This window comes from Cyrtonyx montezumae, unplaced genomic scaffold (assembly GCF_038088225.1).
Source record: "Cyrtonyx montezumae isolate F1298 unplaced genomic scaffold, pur_monq_1.0 scaffold_8, whole genome shotgun sequence".
NCBI classification, from domain to species: domain Eukaryota; kingdom Metazoa; phylum Chordata; class Aves; order Galliformes; family Odontophoridae; genus Cyrtonyx; species Cyrtonyx montezumae.
In genome coordinates, this window is record NW_027072089.1 from 89,855,739 (window position 1) to 89,870,765 (window position 15,027).

At 39.5% G+C, this 15,027-nt stretch overlaps 1 long non-coding RNA gene across 1 annotated transcript; it reads left to right on the top strand.

Annotated features, from left to right (window-relative positions):
• The first annotated feature begins 12,663 nt into the window (after positions 1 to 12,663).
• On the top strand, positions 12,664 to 13,471 carry LOC136059072 (uncharacterized). The gene is made up of 2 exons (XR_010623184.1): positions 12,664 to 12,792; positions 13,053 to 13,471. It is a non-coding gene; the product is annotated as an uncharacterized LOC136059072 (long non-coding RNA).
• The last annotated feature ends 1,556 nt before the right edge of the window (positions 13,472 to 15,027 follow it).

A 15,027-nucleotide genomic window follows, 5' to 3' on the forward strand; every position in this document is an offset into this window, starting at 1 on the left:
CTTTTTCATGATGGGTCTTCTGCTGAGTTATATCTTCTCTCAGAGAACTTGCAGCGCTGAAATGAGGTGATACCAAAATCAGAGGTATGAATGTTTTATCTAGGATGTCATCAATCATGATATATTTTAACCTAGTATCAATAAGTGCAGAATAATGCGCAGAAATGCTGAAAATATTGAAGAGAAATGCAGAAACATTAGATCATTTATTCTACTAGTTCTAGAGTCATTGCATTGTGTGTTTCCTGAATAAATTCACTATATATTGTCTTTGAAGTATTGTCTCAATTAATTTTTACTTCCTGGTTAGGAATATTCATATGGTTTCATCTGAAAGCTTATAACCTATTCATTCTTTGTGTTTGTATTGTTCTGTCATGGTTTTATGATTTTTGGTACTGGTATTCCACATCATAACATCCTGTAGTGCATTTAGAGTTAAAGAGTTAATCCTCCAGCTCCGTGGATCATCGATAGTTCCAGGTATACCTGTCTCAGAAGAGAAGAAGAACTACATTCCCCAGAGGACTTTGCGATGCTTTGCGTTCTTACGTGTTTACGCTCAGAGGGAAAGATAAAAACTGTCTGCGGTCACGGGACACGCTCTTTCCTTTGGGATCGACTCAGCAGTGGGTGCTCGCTGCTGTCTCGCCTTCAGTGTTAGCGTAAGGCCTTCGGTTTATCGGACACTCTCTCTCTTGCTCATTTTATTTGATTTATTAGATTTAATTCCAATTATATTGTATTACATTGTGTTATTTTGCTTTCCGATATCTATTTAGTAAATTAGCTTTCCTCCTCAGATCGTTGCCGCTGTTTTGTTCCTAGACCCATCTCCCTTTCCCCCCGGGCCAAACCTGCCCATACACTGTTGACATTTTTGGCGCCCAACATGGGGCAATACCAGCTGCCTTAGCCGGGCAGAGACATACTTTTAGAACGAATCTCTCTTTGCTCTCAGAGAGAACTTCATTAGGAAGCTTATCTGTACTGCAGGTGCTGTATGGCAAAACCCGACCTTGAAGTCTGGGCATACTGCCAGTTGTCCTGGGATATTTGTAAACTTTTTTGGGTACTGCCAGCTAGTTTTAGTAAAGAAAAAAAAAAAAAGGGAAAAAAATGCTTTCTCTTTTTAAACTGCTCTTAAAGGGACTGCATTTCATCGTTGTTTCCCTTGTAATGCTCAGAACGTACTGGGACTTAATTAAGTTTGCCAGTCTGATCCATGGAGCTTGGTCTCTATATGATAAACTAAAAACACTGATGGAAATACCTTCCTGGCTTTTGTATACGATGTGGCATTCAGTTCCAGAGGGAGTAACTCCAGATGAAGCTGCTAACGCTATGGAACTTGTGATTTTTTAAACAGACTCCTGGCCTCTCCTTTGAATTCATTATGCGTTTTCTGAATACTCATCCAATGCTCGTAATGATTGTGGTGTCCCTGAATGTACTCTTCATTATTTTACTTAGTATTTGTATTTATAATATTTTGAGAAAACCCTCCCTAGAGCCAGAGAATACTGACTGGCAGGGAGTTTGGAGGGACTTAGGAGAGACTTTAGAGAGATGGGCATCACCGGTGTCATGGAACTTTTCTCCTGAACACCTGCAAGATCCTGAGAACTTAAGTAGATATTTGAGACAGGGATGTTGCTGCTCAAACAGATCTGAGGAGGCCCAAATTATTTGGAGTCTGGCTGATGCTTACCAGGCCTTATTCAATACTATCCTAGAACGGCATAGAGTTTTTGAAATAGAGCAAGAGAGTCTCCGAGCCAAAAGGGACAGTATCCTGATCCAGAAAGGGAGTCTTTTAGCTGACAATCAGACTCTCCAGTCCAATCTAGACGTCCTCCAGACTGAGAAAGACACCCTCCAATCCGAGAGAGATGCCCTCCAGTCTCAACAAGAAGCCCTCCAATCCGAGAGAGACGCCCTCCAGACTGAGAAAGACACCGTCCAGTCTCAAAAAGAAGCTCTCCAATCCGAGAGATGCCCTCCAGACTGAGAAAGACACCCTCCAATTCGAGAGAGACGCCCTCCAGTCTCAACAAGAAGCTCTCCAATCCAACATGGACGCCCTCCAATCCTAGAGAGACTCCCTCCAGACTGAGAGAGATGCCCTCCAATCCAAGAGAGACGCCCTCCAGTCTCAACAAGAAGCTCTCCAATCCAATATGGACACCCTCCAGACCGAGTGAGACAACTTCTGGTTTGAGAGAGATGCCCTCCAGACTGAGAGAGACAACCTCCAGTTTCAACGAGATGCTTTCCGGTCCAATATGGATGCTTTCTGGTCCGAGTGAGATGCCCTCCAATCTGACCAAAAACTCCTCAAAGCTGAGTATCTTTCCTGCCAAGGTACATTATTCCATTACGAAAATGAACTGACCCATGTTCGGGCTGAACAAAACAAGCTCCAAGGTGAAATAATTCCCTCATAGCTCAGCAAAGATGAACTTCAAGCCGAGCTAGAGAGAATGATCATTAATACTAACGAATATGATCAACCACAGGTGACACCAGAATCAAAGTCAGTTTCCCCTGTAAGAGGACGGAGAATGAAAAAAGTCTCAGCTCCCTTAAAAGAGAAGAAAGAGGAGGAGCTGAGAGTGGAAGAAGCAGACTCTGAAAGAGAAGAAGAGAGAGGAATCAGACACTGTAAGAGAAGAGGAGAAAGGAGGTCCAGAGGAGTGGTTCAGAACTCTAGATTTTCCAGTAGGAGGGCTGAGTCACCCAACAAGATCACAGTCACCAACGCCTAGAAGGGCAATGAGTCCTGATAGAGTAGGAGATGAAAGAGAAATTGTTACCGATGTTACTTGACCTCTGAAAATGAATGAAATTTGAAGTTTGAGAAAAGACTTCACACGCCACACAAATGAACCTATTGTCACCTGGTTACTACACTGTTGGGACAGTGGCGCCAATAGTGTGTGGCTAGATGGTAATGAAGCTCGCCAATTGGGTAGCATTGCCAGGGACTCTGCCATTGATAGAGGCATTAGTACATGCCACAATAGACCCTTCACTCTCTGGAAGCAGATGCTGATAGCCATGAAAGAAAAATACCCCTTCAGAGATGATCTGTTGCCTGAGAAGAAGAAATGGTCTGATATGGAAAACGGCATACATTATTTGAGAGAATATGCTGTGGTGGAAATGTTACATGACCCTGCATTCATTCATGATGAACCAAACCAACAGCATGACCCTGAGAGAATCAGATGTACACAAATTATGTGGCGTATTTTCATGAGGACTGCACCAGGCAGGTATGCCAGTACATTAGCAGCAATGTATGGCAGAAGACAAAGAAGACCCCTTATAAATGACCTGATTAACAAACTTCAAGACATTGAGTTACATTTAACACCTCTACGAGCTTATGTTTCAGCCTTGGCAAAGGTAACTGAAAGAGTGGACAGACTAGAGAGCAATCAAGAAGATATAATGGATGAACTGACTACTGTGCTTGATTCTGATGAAACTGATGGATCTGATGGGAACCAGGATTCCCAGAACAGTAACGTCTCAGCTATCAAAAGAGGATGTTCTCCTGCTCAAGGAAGTGACAACAGTAAGGCTATGTCACATATTGCCTTGTGGCGTTACCTACGTGACCATGGGGAAGATATGAAGAAGTGGCGTAAAAAACCCACATCTGCACTTCAGGCATGGGTAAAAGAGTTACAAAATAGATCAACCACCAGGGTGAACTTCTCCAAGAAGGTGACTGCTCCAGTGACTGCTGGACATGGCAGTAGCCGTAAAAATAACAGAGGTAACAAATAGAGGGGCCCTGCCCCCAGCCATGGGGGGGGAAAGGGATAATAGAGTGTATTGGACTGTGTGGATTCGATGGCCTGGAACATCAGAACCACAAAAATATAAGGCACTGGTGGACACTGGTGCACAGTACACTCTAATGCTCTCGAGTCACCAAGGGACAGACTTAATCTATATTTTTGGGGTGACTGGGGGTTCCCAAGAGTTAACCATGTTGGAGGCTGAAATAAGCCTCACTGGTAAAGACTGTCAAAAACATTCTATTGTGACTGGCCCAGGGGCTCCATGTATACTTGGTATTGATTACCTCCAAAGGGGATATTTTAAGGATCCCAAAGTGTATCGATGGGCCTTTGGAATAGCTGCTGTGGACGCAGACAACATTAAGCAGCTGTCTGCTTTGCCTGGCCTATCAGAAGATCCGTCTGTTGTGGGGTTGCTACAGGTGGAGGAGCAACAGGTATCGATTGCTACAAAAACGGTGCACAGACGGCAGTACCGAACCAATAGGAATTCCTTGCTCCCCATTCATAACCTGATTCGTCAGCTAGAGAGCCAGGGAGTGATCAGCAAAACTCACTCACCTTTTAACAGCCCCATATGGCCAGTACGTAAAGCCAGTGGAGAATGGAGGCTGACGGTAGATTACCATGGCCTGAATGAAGTCACACCCCCACTGAGTGCTGCTGTGCCAGACATGCTACAACTCCAGTACAAACTGGAGTCAAAAGCAGCCAAGTGGTATGCCACCATTGACATTGCCAATGCTTTCTTCTCAATTCCGTTGGCCACAGAATGCAGGTCACAGTTTGCCTTCACCTGGAGGGGCGTCCAGTACACCTGGAACCATTTGCCCCAGGGGTGGAAGCACAGCCCAACTATTTGCCATTGGTTGGTCCAAACTGCATCGGAACAGGGCGGTGCTCCTGAGCACTTACAATACATTGATGATATCATTGTGTGGGACAATAGAGCAGGGGAAGTTTTTGAGAAAGGAGAGAGAATAATCCAGATCCTTCTGCAAGCTGACTTTTTTGGGTGTAGTGAGCTTTTGGAGAATGCATGTTCCAAACTACAGTCTCATTGTGAGCCCTCTCTATCAGGTGACGCAGAAGAAGAATGATTTTGTGTGGGGCCCTGAGCAGCAGCAGGCTTTTGAGCAAATTAAGCAGGAGATAGCCCGTGCCGTGGCCCTGGGGCCAGTGCGGACTGGACAGGATGTAAAGAACATCCTCTACACTGCTGCTGGAAAGGAAGGTCCCACTTGGAGTTTGTGGCAAAGAGCTCCTGGAGAGACTCGAGGCTGACCCCTCGGATTCTGGAGTTGGGCATACAGGGGTTCAGAGGAGTGCTACACTCCAACTGAGAAGGAGATCTTAGCCGCATACGAGGGGGTTCGAGCTGCTTCCAAAGTAATCGGTACTGAAACGCAGCTCCTTCTGGCACCTCGATTGCCAGTGATGAACTGGATGTTCAAAGGAAAGGTTCCCTCCACCCATCATGCTACTGATGCCACTTGGAGTTAAGTGGATTGCGCTGATTACACAGCGAGTTCAGATGGGGAACCTCAGTCATCCAGGCATCCTAGAAGTGATCATGGACTGGCCTGAAGTTTGGAGCAACACCAGCAGAGGAGGTATCATGTGCCAAAGAGGCCCCACCATATAATGAACTACCAGACAATTAAAAGAGATATGCCCTGTTCACAGATGGATCATGTCGCATTGTGGTTAAGCACCGCAGATGGAAATCTGCTGTGTGGAGCCCCACACGACTCTTGGATGGTGGCAAATGCTTTATGGGGGTGGTTACAGCAATGGGAACAAAATGGTTGGCAACAGAGGGGTAAACCTATTTGGGCTGCTGAACTGTGGAGAGACATTGCTGCCCGAATAAAGAATATGGTTGTAAAGGTGCGCCATGTAGATGCTCATGTTCCTAAGAGCCGGGCAACTGAAGAACAACAAAATAACCATCAGGTAGATCGAGCTGCCAAAGTTAAGGTGGCTCAAGCAGACTTGGACTGGCAACACAAGAGTGAATTATTTTTAGCTCTATGGGCCCATGAGACCTCTGGCCATCAAGGAAGAGATGCAACATATAAATGGGCTAGAGACCGAGGGGTGGACTTAACTATGGATGCTATTGCACAGGTTATCCATGACTGTGATACATGCGCCGTAATTAAACAAGCCAAGAGGATGAAACCTCTTTGGGGGGAAGGGCGATGACAAAAGTATAAATATGAGGAGGCGTGGCAGGTTGATTATATCACCTTGCCACGATCTCGCAGTGGTAAGCATTATGTGCTCACCATGGTGGAAGCAACCACTGGGTGGCTTGAAACATATGCAGTACCCCATGCTACCACCCGAAACACCATCTTAGGGCTCGAGAAATAAGTCCTATGACGACATGGCACTCCAGAGAGAATTGAGTCAGATAATGGAACTCATTTCAAAAATTATCTTGTAAATACTTGGGCCAAAGATCATGGCATTGAATGGATTTATCATATCCCATATCACGCACCAGCTTCTGGTAAAATTGCAAGGTACAATGGGTTGTTAAAAACCATGTTGAAAGCAATGGGTGGCGGAACATTTAAGCACTGGGAGAAGCATTTTGCAGAAGCCACCTGGTTGGTCAACACCAGAGGATCAATCAATCATGATGGTCCTGCCCAATCGAGCTCTCTACGTACTGTAGAGGGAGATAAGGTCCCTGTAGTACATGTAGAGAACATGTTGGGAAAAGCAGTTTGGGTCCTTCCAGCTTCTGGAACAGGCAAACCTCTCTGGGGAGCTGTCTTTGCTCAGGGACCTGGGTCCACTTGGTGGGTGATACAGAGGAATGGGGATGTTCAGTGTATACCACAAGAGAATTTGATGTTGGGGGAGTGCAGTCAGTAATTCTATGTATATGCTTATATATATGTTGTGTGAGTGTGAATTTAATGCATGTTAATCATTGTTCTTCTATATATATATCGAGCATGATGTAGTGATGTGGAATAAGGGGTGGAATGTCATGGTTTTATGATTTTTGGTACTGATATTCCACATCATATCATCATGTAGTGCATTTGGAGTTAAAGAGTTAATCCTCCAGCTCCGTGGATCATCGATAGTTCCAGGTATACCTGTCTCAGAAGAGAAGAAGAACTACATTCCCCAGAGGACTTTGCGATGCTTTGCGTTCTTACGTGTTTACGCTCAGAGGGAAAGATAAAAACTGTCTGCGGTCACGGGACACGCTTTTTCCTTTGGGATCGACTCAGCAGTGGGTGCTCGCTGCCGTCTCACGTTCAGTGTTAGCGTAAGGCCTTCGGTTTATCGGACACTCTCTCTCTTGCTCATTTTATTTGATTTATTAGATTTAATTCCAATTATATTGTATTACATTGTGTTATTTTGCTTTCCGATATCTATTTAGTAAATTAGCTTTCCTCCTCAGATTTTTGCCACTGTTTTGTTTCTAGGCCCATCTCCCTTTTCCCTTTTCTCCTTCTCCTTTCCTGGGGCATGGGTCCGTGGGTCCTCCACACCAATCGTCACGGAACCAGGCCAAACCTGCCCATAAACCGTTGACATGTTCTTTAATATTTCATCTGAATACTTTACCCTAGAACAGTAATTATACTATCATTTAGAGTTTCTTTTAACCAGTAGTTTGTTAACTGAAGCTTGTCTACATTCACTTTTCACTAGTCACCTGACTATTCTTTCTTTGAAAATAAGCTCAAATTAATCATTTTTGAATGCTCATCAAGACATACATAGTTGAGGTACATTTTTACTGTCACTGAAACATAGAATCTGAAACACACCAGAAAAATACTTGCTTATAAAGACAACATCATCGAAATTATAGGAATTTTCATCTTGAAATCAAAGTACTATACTGAAGTCCTACTGTTTTACACTCGTTTCCAATGAATGAGCTTACTCCTGACTGTTTTGTTGTCATTGCATGACCTTTCATTTCATAATGGAGAATTTCAATACATTAATATCATTCAACTTCTCAATGTCATTGTGTCCTTTTAATATAATCTACTTCTGTATAGATTGCATCTCCCAGCTGTGTATCATAAGCAAATCCATACTGGATGTTAAGAGCATTGATGAAAATTTTTGCCAAGCCAATCAGAAAAAAAATCTGAATTACCTAGACACTCTAAATTCATACTCTAAAATATGCTGATCTCACAAATATTTCTGCATCACTACCTGTGTTACTTATACAAGACAGAGTTACATAAGTTTTGAAAGAGCTTGCAAATATAGTCGCAGCATATCACACACAAATGATGCAAATTTTTCTTCATGAAAAAAGTTAAAGAAGTTTTAACTGTATTAAAACAAAATCAGCTTTAACTAGATACATATTTTTAGAAAATTGCCAGCTCCATAGATTTAGCTACTTGAATATTTGAATTAACGTATTTAGGTGTCCTCACATAAATCAAGCAATACTCTAAAAGTATGACTTCATAAAACTTCAATTTATTTGAACCAAGGCAAAGTTTACAACACAGCAAATCTTCCTGAAGGCCCTACTAAGGCACAAGGAAAATAAAGGTGGGGAGATTGGTGGTTATCAACATGGCTTCATCAAGTCATGCCTAACAAACCTGATGGACTTTTATAGCGGAGTTACAGCATCAGTGGATAAAGGATGAGCAACTGATGTCATCTACCTGGACTTATGCAAAGCATTTGGCACATGACATCCTGCTCATCTAATTGGAGAAAAATGGATTTGATGGATGGACCACTCACTGGATAAGGAATTTGCTGGATAGATGCACCCAGAGGGTTGCAGTCAACAGCTCAGTGTTGAAGTGGAAACCTGTGACAAGTGGTGTTTCTTGGGGATCAGTACTGGGACTGGTACTATTCAACATCTTTGTATGCAACATGGACAGTGGGATTAAGTGCAGCCTCAGTAAGTTTGCAGACAGCATGAAGCTGAGTGGTGCCGTTGACATACTAGAGGAAAGGGATGCTATCCAGAGGGACGTGGATAGGCTTGAGAGGTGGGCCCATGCCAACTTCATGAAGTTCAACAAGGACTAGTGCAAGGTCCTGCACCTTTTTCAGGGCAATCCAAAGCACAGATACAGGTTGGGCAGAGAATGGCTTGAGAGTAGTCCTGAGGAGAAGGACTTGGGAGGTGAAAATTCAGTGTGAGCTGACAATGTGCCTTTGCAGCCCAGAAAGCCAACTGTACCGCTGGTTGCATCAAGAGAAGTGTAACCAGCAGGTTGAGGGAGGTGATTCTGCCCCTCTACTCTGCTCTCATGAGACCCCACTTGAAGTACTGCATCCAGTTTTGGGACCTCAACACAAGAAGAAGATGGAGATGTTGGATTCGATGACATTCAGTGGTTCCTTTAAACTAAAACAGTTCTATGATTTTATTATCCTAATGTTCTTGTACTCTTCAGTAGATATCAGACATATATCACTGCCAGGGAACCAGGTAATTATTCAGTTTGAACCACTGTGATTTCCTGTATATTTAGTGTGATTTTCCATACATTCAGATATCATTTCAGCTTTCGTATTAGTGCTCATCAGTAACATTTTACATCAAACTTCAAGACGTAGAAAGTAATTAACAAAAGAGAAAGAAGACTGTCTGTTTTTTATTATTGGTGAGGTAGTAGGTTTCTGAAATATGTTTCTGAAAGGTCAGAAGAGATATTAAATAGAGTACAGTAGTGTATGAACAATTTAAAAAAAAAAAGTTACAATCAGCAGGAGCAGTTGAGTTTAAACAATAGTAAGGCTCTATATAAGCAAGATACATTTCACAGAACAGAGAATTTAGAGGTTTTATTATTTGCTAGAAATGTGGCTCCAATGAATATCAACTAAAGTCTTTCTTGTTCTGGGATTTTAATTGTGGACTGAATGATGCTTTGTTGTTTTTTGTTGCTTTTTTTTTTTAATTTATTATCCTAGAATTCCTGGTATTTCACACTATCTTAATATTTTATTTTTCTTACAATGTGGTAAGAAAGTGAAGAGGTTCTTATTCCCTATGTTATTTTATCATGTGTAATTATCATATATCTGCTTCATTTCACTCTTAAACTATATAATTCTTTCCACTTGTTCTTCAAATCCAATTATTTTTTATTAACAAGTCCTTTCAGCTTTAGTTATTCAATCCATTCTTCAGTGTTTGTTTTCAGATGACTTCAACTTTACATTGCATCACTGAAGTTAGAACCATAATGATGTTAGATTTCTGTATTCAAAGGAAAGCCACAGGACATTTCAATACAAAAATGAGTGTCTGTCTGGAGTTACATTTGTTTATTCTTTTCATACAGCAAGTAGGGTGATGGGCATCTCCTTTCATAATTTAGTCATCTCAGTGATGATCTTATTATGAAATGAAAAGAATGTGGACAGAATTACAGATATTTAATAAAGTACTATCTTATTTAGCATTAGATAATTCAAAATAAGATTCTTATTTAGAATAAGGTAGCTCTTTCAAGTTGTAAAGTTGTTTTCTCTTCCATAATCCATAATAAGATCTCTCTATTCCAGTAAAATAGTTTGTATTAATGAACACCAGCTTTCATTACATCTTAGTCCCTTGGAAGCTCCACACAATTTCATCTCCCTATTTTCTTTCTAACATACTGTTACTTGCATACTTTTGAATGTATTAAATTGTAAGTTATTACATTTTAAGTTTTAATACATTTGAAATTAAAGCATTTTCAAACAATTTCTTCTTTGGAGACATTAAATTTTTCAATCAATTGCAATCAAGAAAATGGTATCAGCTGAAAACTTGTTTTCAGATGCAGTATTTGCAAAGTCTGAAATCTCTTCAGTTTCACAGTTTTGTGAAAATGATTACTATGTTCAGATGAATATATGAGAATATGTTCTCATTTAAGATCAAATAAATCATTACTTTAGTTTGCAAACTAAACTATAATGACCACTAAACTCTAATCTTGGCAATGTAACAAATGCAACAAGAACAAAGCCACTTCAAAAAGTTGTTCTTCCTTACAGCTATGAGTACCTTCCCATATATCAAACACAAAGCTTAATATTGTTTCAGTCATTTTTCTCCCTCTTGGGGGTCTCTGTAAGTTGTATTGCTTTAGGAAATTGATTACAGTTACTACCACCAAACATGTCAGAGAAGTAGGGAATACACAATTAGAAAAGACATCTCTTCAGTTGTTGGATTTTTTATTTTTTTCACTTCCCACGTGTTTTCATTTGGAATATTTGAGAAGTCATAGAAGAAAACAGAAGATACCATTCAAAATGGACTTTACTACAGACCTTGAATTTATTGTTACTTCTTTTCCCTCCAAAAAAAAAAAATCCTTACTGCATTTGATTTTTATGGCAGGTTATTACCACTAAATTTCTGTAGAAAATATGTATTTAAAGCAGATTAATAGACCATGGCAAAAAAGCAGATGTTTATTTTGCACCTGACATTCTGGAGAGGTAGACCAGAATATTTTTAACGGTGGAATCAAATAAACTTTTGCATGGAATTAGAAATGTATCTGCCAATATAGTTGATTTTATGTGTTTCCCTCCCTCCCTCCCTCCCTCCCTCCCTCCCTCCCTCCCTCCCTCCCTCCCTCCTTCCTCTCCCTCCCTCCCTTTCTTTTTCTTTTCTTTCCTTTCCTTCCTTTTCCTTTTCCTTTTCCTTTTCCTTTTCCTTTTCCTTTTCCTTTTCCTTTTCCTTTTCCTTTTCCTTTTCCTTTTCCTTTTCCTTTTCCTTTTCCTTTTCCTTTTCCTTTTCCTTTTCCTTTTCCTTTTCCTTTTTTTTCTTTTCCTTTTCCTTTTCCTTTTCCTTTTCCTTTTCCTTTTCCTTTTCCTTTCTTTTCTTTTCTTTTCTTTTCTTTTCTTTTCTTTTCTTTTCTTTTCTTTTCTTTTCTTTTCTTTTCTTTTCTTTTCTTTTCTTTTCTTTTCTTTTCTTTTCTTTTCTTTTCTTTTCTTTTCTTTTCTTTTCTTTTCTTCTCTTCTCTTCTCTTCTCTTCTCTTCTCTTCTCTTCTCTTCTCTTTTCTCTTCTCTTCTCTTCTCTTTTCTTTTCTTTTCTTTTCTTTTCTTTTCTTTTCTTTTCTTTTCTTTTCTTTTCTTTTCTTTTCTTTTCTTTTCTTTTCTTTTCTTTTCTTTTCTTTTTTTTCTTTTCTTTTCTTTTCTTTTCTTTTCTTTGTATAGATTACATCTGAGACAGAGATTTCCCATCTTTGTATATTTTTAATACATTGTATAATTACATGGAAGGTTTCTGTAATGACTACAGAAAAAAAAAAGTGAATTAATTGCATAATTCGGAATAAAAAGTTGAGAAAAGGAAAAATAATTATTTTAATCCAAATATTAAGACATTTGCTTTACTGACAGGTACTTATTTCCAATAACTGAACAAATATTTTGAAAACCATGCAAGAGAAAAATCCAACATTTATAAATTTATGAAGGAATAAATTACAGGAATTCTATGAAAACCCCAAGAACTGGACTACAGGAAATCAACTAAGACTTGACTTAGTATAAGCAACTGCTTTTCCCTCTGTTAAACCCAGTTTGTAGGCTACCTAGAAAACACAGACCCATGAAATCCATCCTGAATCTTCCAGATACCCAGTGTGGAGAGAGAGATTAAACACCCAGGAAGTTCAACGGCAAAGAAACCAAAAGTATTGATAACCAAAAGTATTGATAACCAAGAACCATACATCAGTATGTTCTGAAATGTTCTTGTTTCATTTACATGCTGTTACTAACTCTGATGTGAAGAAAATGCACAATGGAGTGAGAAATGACTGTGGAATTTCCCTCTACAAGATCCCAGAAACTACCCTATGACAGCATGCTGCTCTACCACTATGGAGAAAGGGAACATTACATGTTCCTTAAGGATACTGGGGCTGCAAGTTTGCTCTCTTTTTGCATCTCCTCAGACAATGAATAACCACCATGTGCAAACTATAAGTGCTTTCTGTCCAAGATATGAATACACAAATGATCACAGTTATTATTTAATGATGAATGAATGAAAAAGGCTCCAATGTATGTAAGAGCTAATAAACTGTTTGTGCTACTTTTCATGAAGATAATGTTAGTTTTCTTCATATTATCTTGTATAGTGATATATTTTAAGATTATTATGAAAACAATATTGATAACACAGCATTGTTTTAGCTGTTATGCAATGTCAAATCCTCTTTTCTTCATGCTGCTTCACCAGCAAGTAGGCTGAGAGCATAGAATGAGCTGGAGGTAGAAGTAGTGAGGATATATGAACCAAACTGACCATATGAGGTAGTGCTCAGCGGTGAAAGCTGTGGGGTAAAAAGAAGAGAGGGGAGCAATGGGGTTTATGGTATTTGTCTTCCCAAGTAACCACTATGTGTGATAGAATTACAGAATCAAATCGTTAAAGTTGAAAGAAACCTCTAAGATCATCAAACAAAACTGCCAACCCATCATCATCATGCCCACTAAACCATGTCCCTAAGTGCCACATCTGTTGAATCATAGATGGATGAAGCCCTGCTTTCCTGGAAATGAATAGACATTTTCCTGTTGATGCCAAATGTTGTGTGAATTCTTTATTTTACTCTATTTGTGCACATAGATTTTATTTTACTTATTAAACTGTCTGTCTTAACCCAGGAGTGTTCTCAGTTTTATTGATTTCTTGTCAGCTTACTATCACCTAGATTTTCCCTCTCTTTCACATTCTGCCACAGTTTTGAGGAGATACTGCAAAACACCTACTTCCCAGTGACATACACTGAGAAGGAATTTACAGTTGAGTCAGAAACTGAAATTGAATTTCTTTTGTTTGCATTAGGCTATTAAGCAGCATGGATTACCTCTTCTCCATCTTTGGTATGCATGAGAAGTGACTAAAGAGCTCAATAAAATAAATATGTAATGAAAGCAAGATTATTCATCTGTCTCATTAACACATTTGGTATAATTTTGTGAATAGCTTACAATTATTTTGGATTTCCCTACTGTTTTAGCCATAGCCAAGAGGTCTTCTCTACTATACATTTTGTTGTTCAAACTACTTTTTGCTGCCACTTCTACAGTAGTTCAAATTGAATAACTGGGCTCCACAGCTATTCAGCAGTTTGATCTTGTTGGACATATTTTTGAGCAGAAACAAAAATAGCAAGTAAACAATTTCTAGACAAGAGTATTTCTATTTTGCTGAGCAGCAGGACAGCATCAATAATAGAAGGATTAAAGCAACAAAGGAAAGTTTTTTACATCACCTTTAAAATTTTTGAAGTGAAAAACTGCAGTGGAAATAATATTTCAAAACTAAAATTTTCTTTCCTTCCATTCCTTAATGACCAAATAAAAGGTCTAAAACGATAAACAATGCAAAGCTGTCTTAAGTATCCTGAAGAAAATTTTGTAGTATTTTTAATGCTCCAGAGACAAACATTGTTATTTCTGAAACTTTTATGTTTATCTATTCAACTGAGAGTATAATCATCAAAATTTTGAGCCATAACAGGAGTCTCAGAAATTGCTAACAGTGCTAAAGTGTGTATGGGGTATGTCCTTAGAAGTTTTGCTATAACATAGCACTAGAACCACTCACTTAAGCCACTTCTATCATGATGTTTCCAACCTCTTGTTGTTTCTTCATGAGGTTGAATTATTACAATCTAAGTCAATGAATTTTTGAATACAGCTATAAACAGGTATTCTAACTGGACTGAGGTTTTGTCCAAAATGACTTGAAGTCATTTAGCTCATAATTTTGATCTCAATCTTTATATACACTAAAAGCTGTTTATCTTAAAGTGATAGTGTGTTTTGTCACGTGTAGGGTACGGAGGAAATCTGCAGATAGAACAGAGAAAGATTTTCTGAAACAGTAGAACAAATGCATAGGTATACCTGTCAGATAGTATTTATCCTGTTACATTTTTGTTTGTTTGTTTTGTTTTTTGTTACTGTCACCTAGACAAGAGACACAACTCCTTGGCTTGGAGAGTAATGCAATAATCTGCCTCAATTGCACTGCGCCAGGCTGCTGCTGCTACTTTTTGGCTTCCACTGTGTCTGCACAGGAGTATATGGTGCAGACGGTAGAACACCACTCTGTGTTACAAGCAGGGAGTCCATTTACTCAGACCTTTCACCTATTTCACCTATTTCAACTCTAATGCATGCATCTGACTCCAGAACCTCTCATTAATA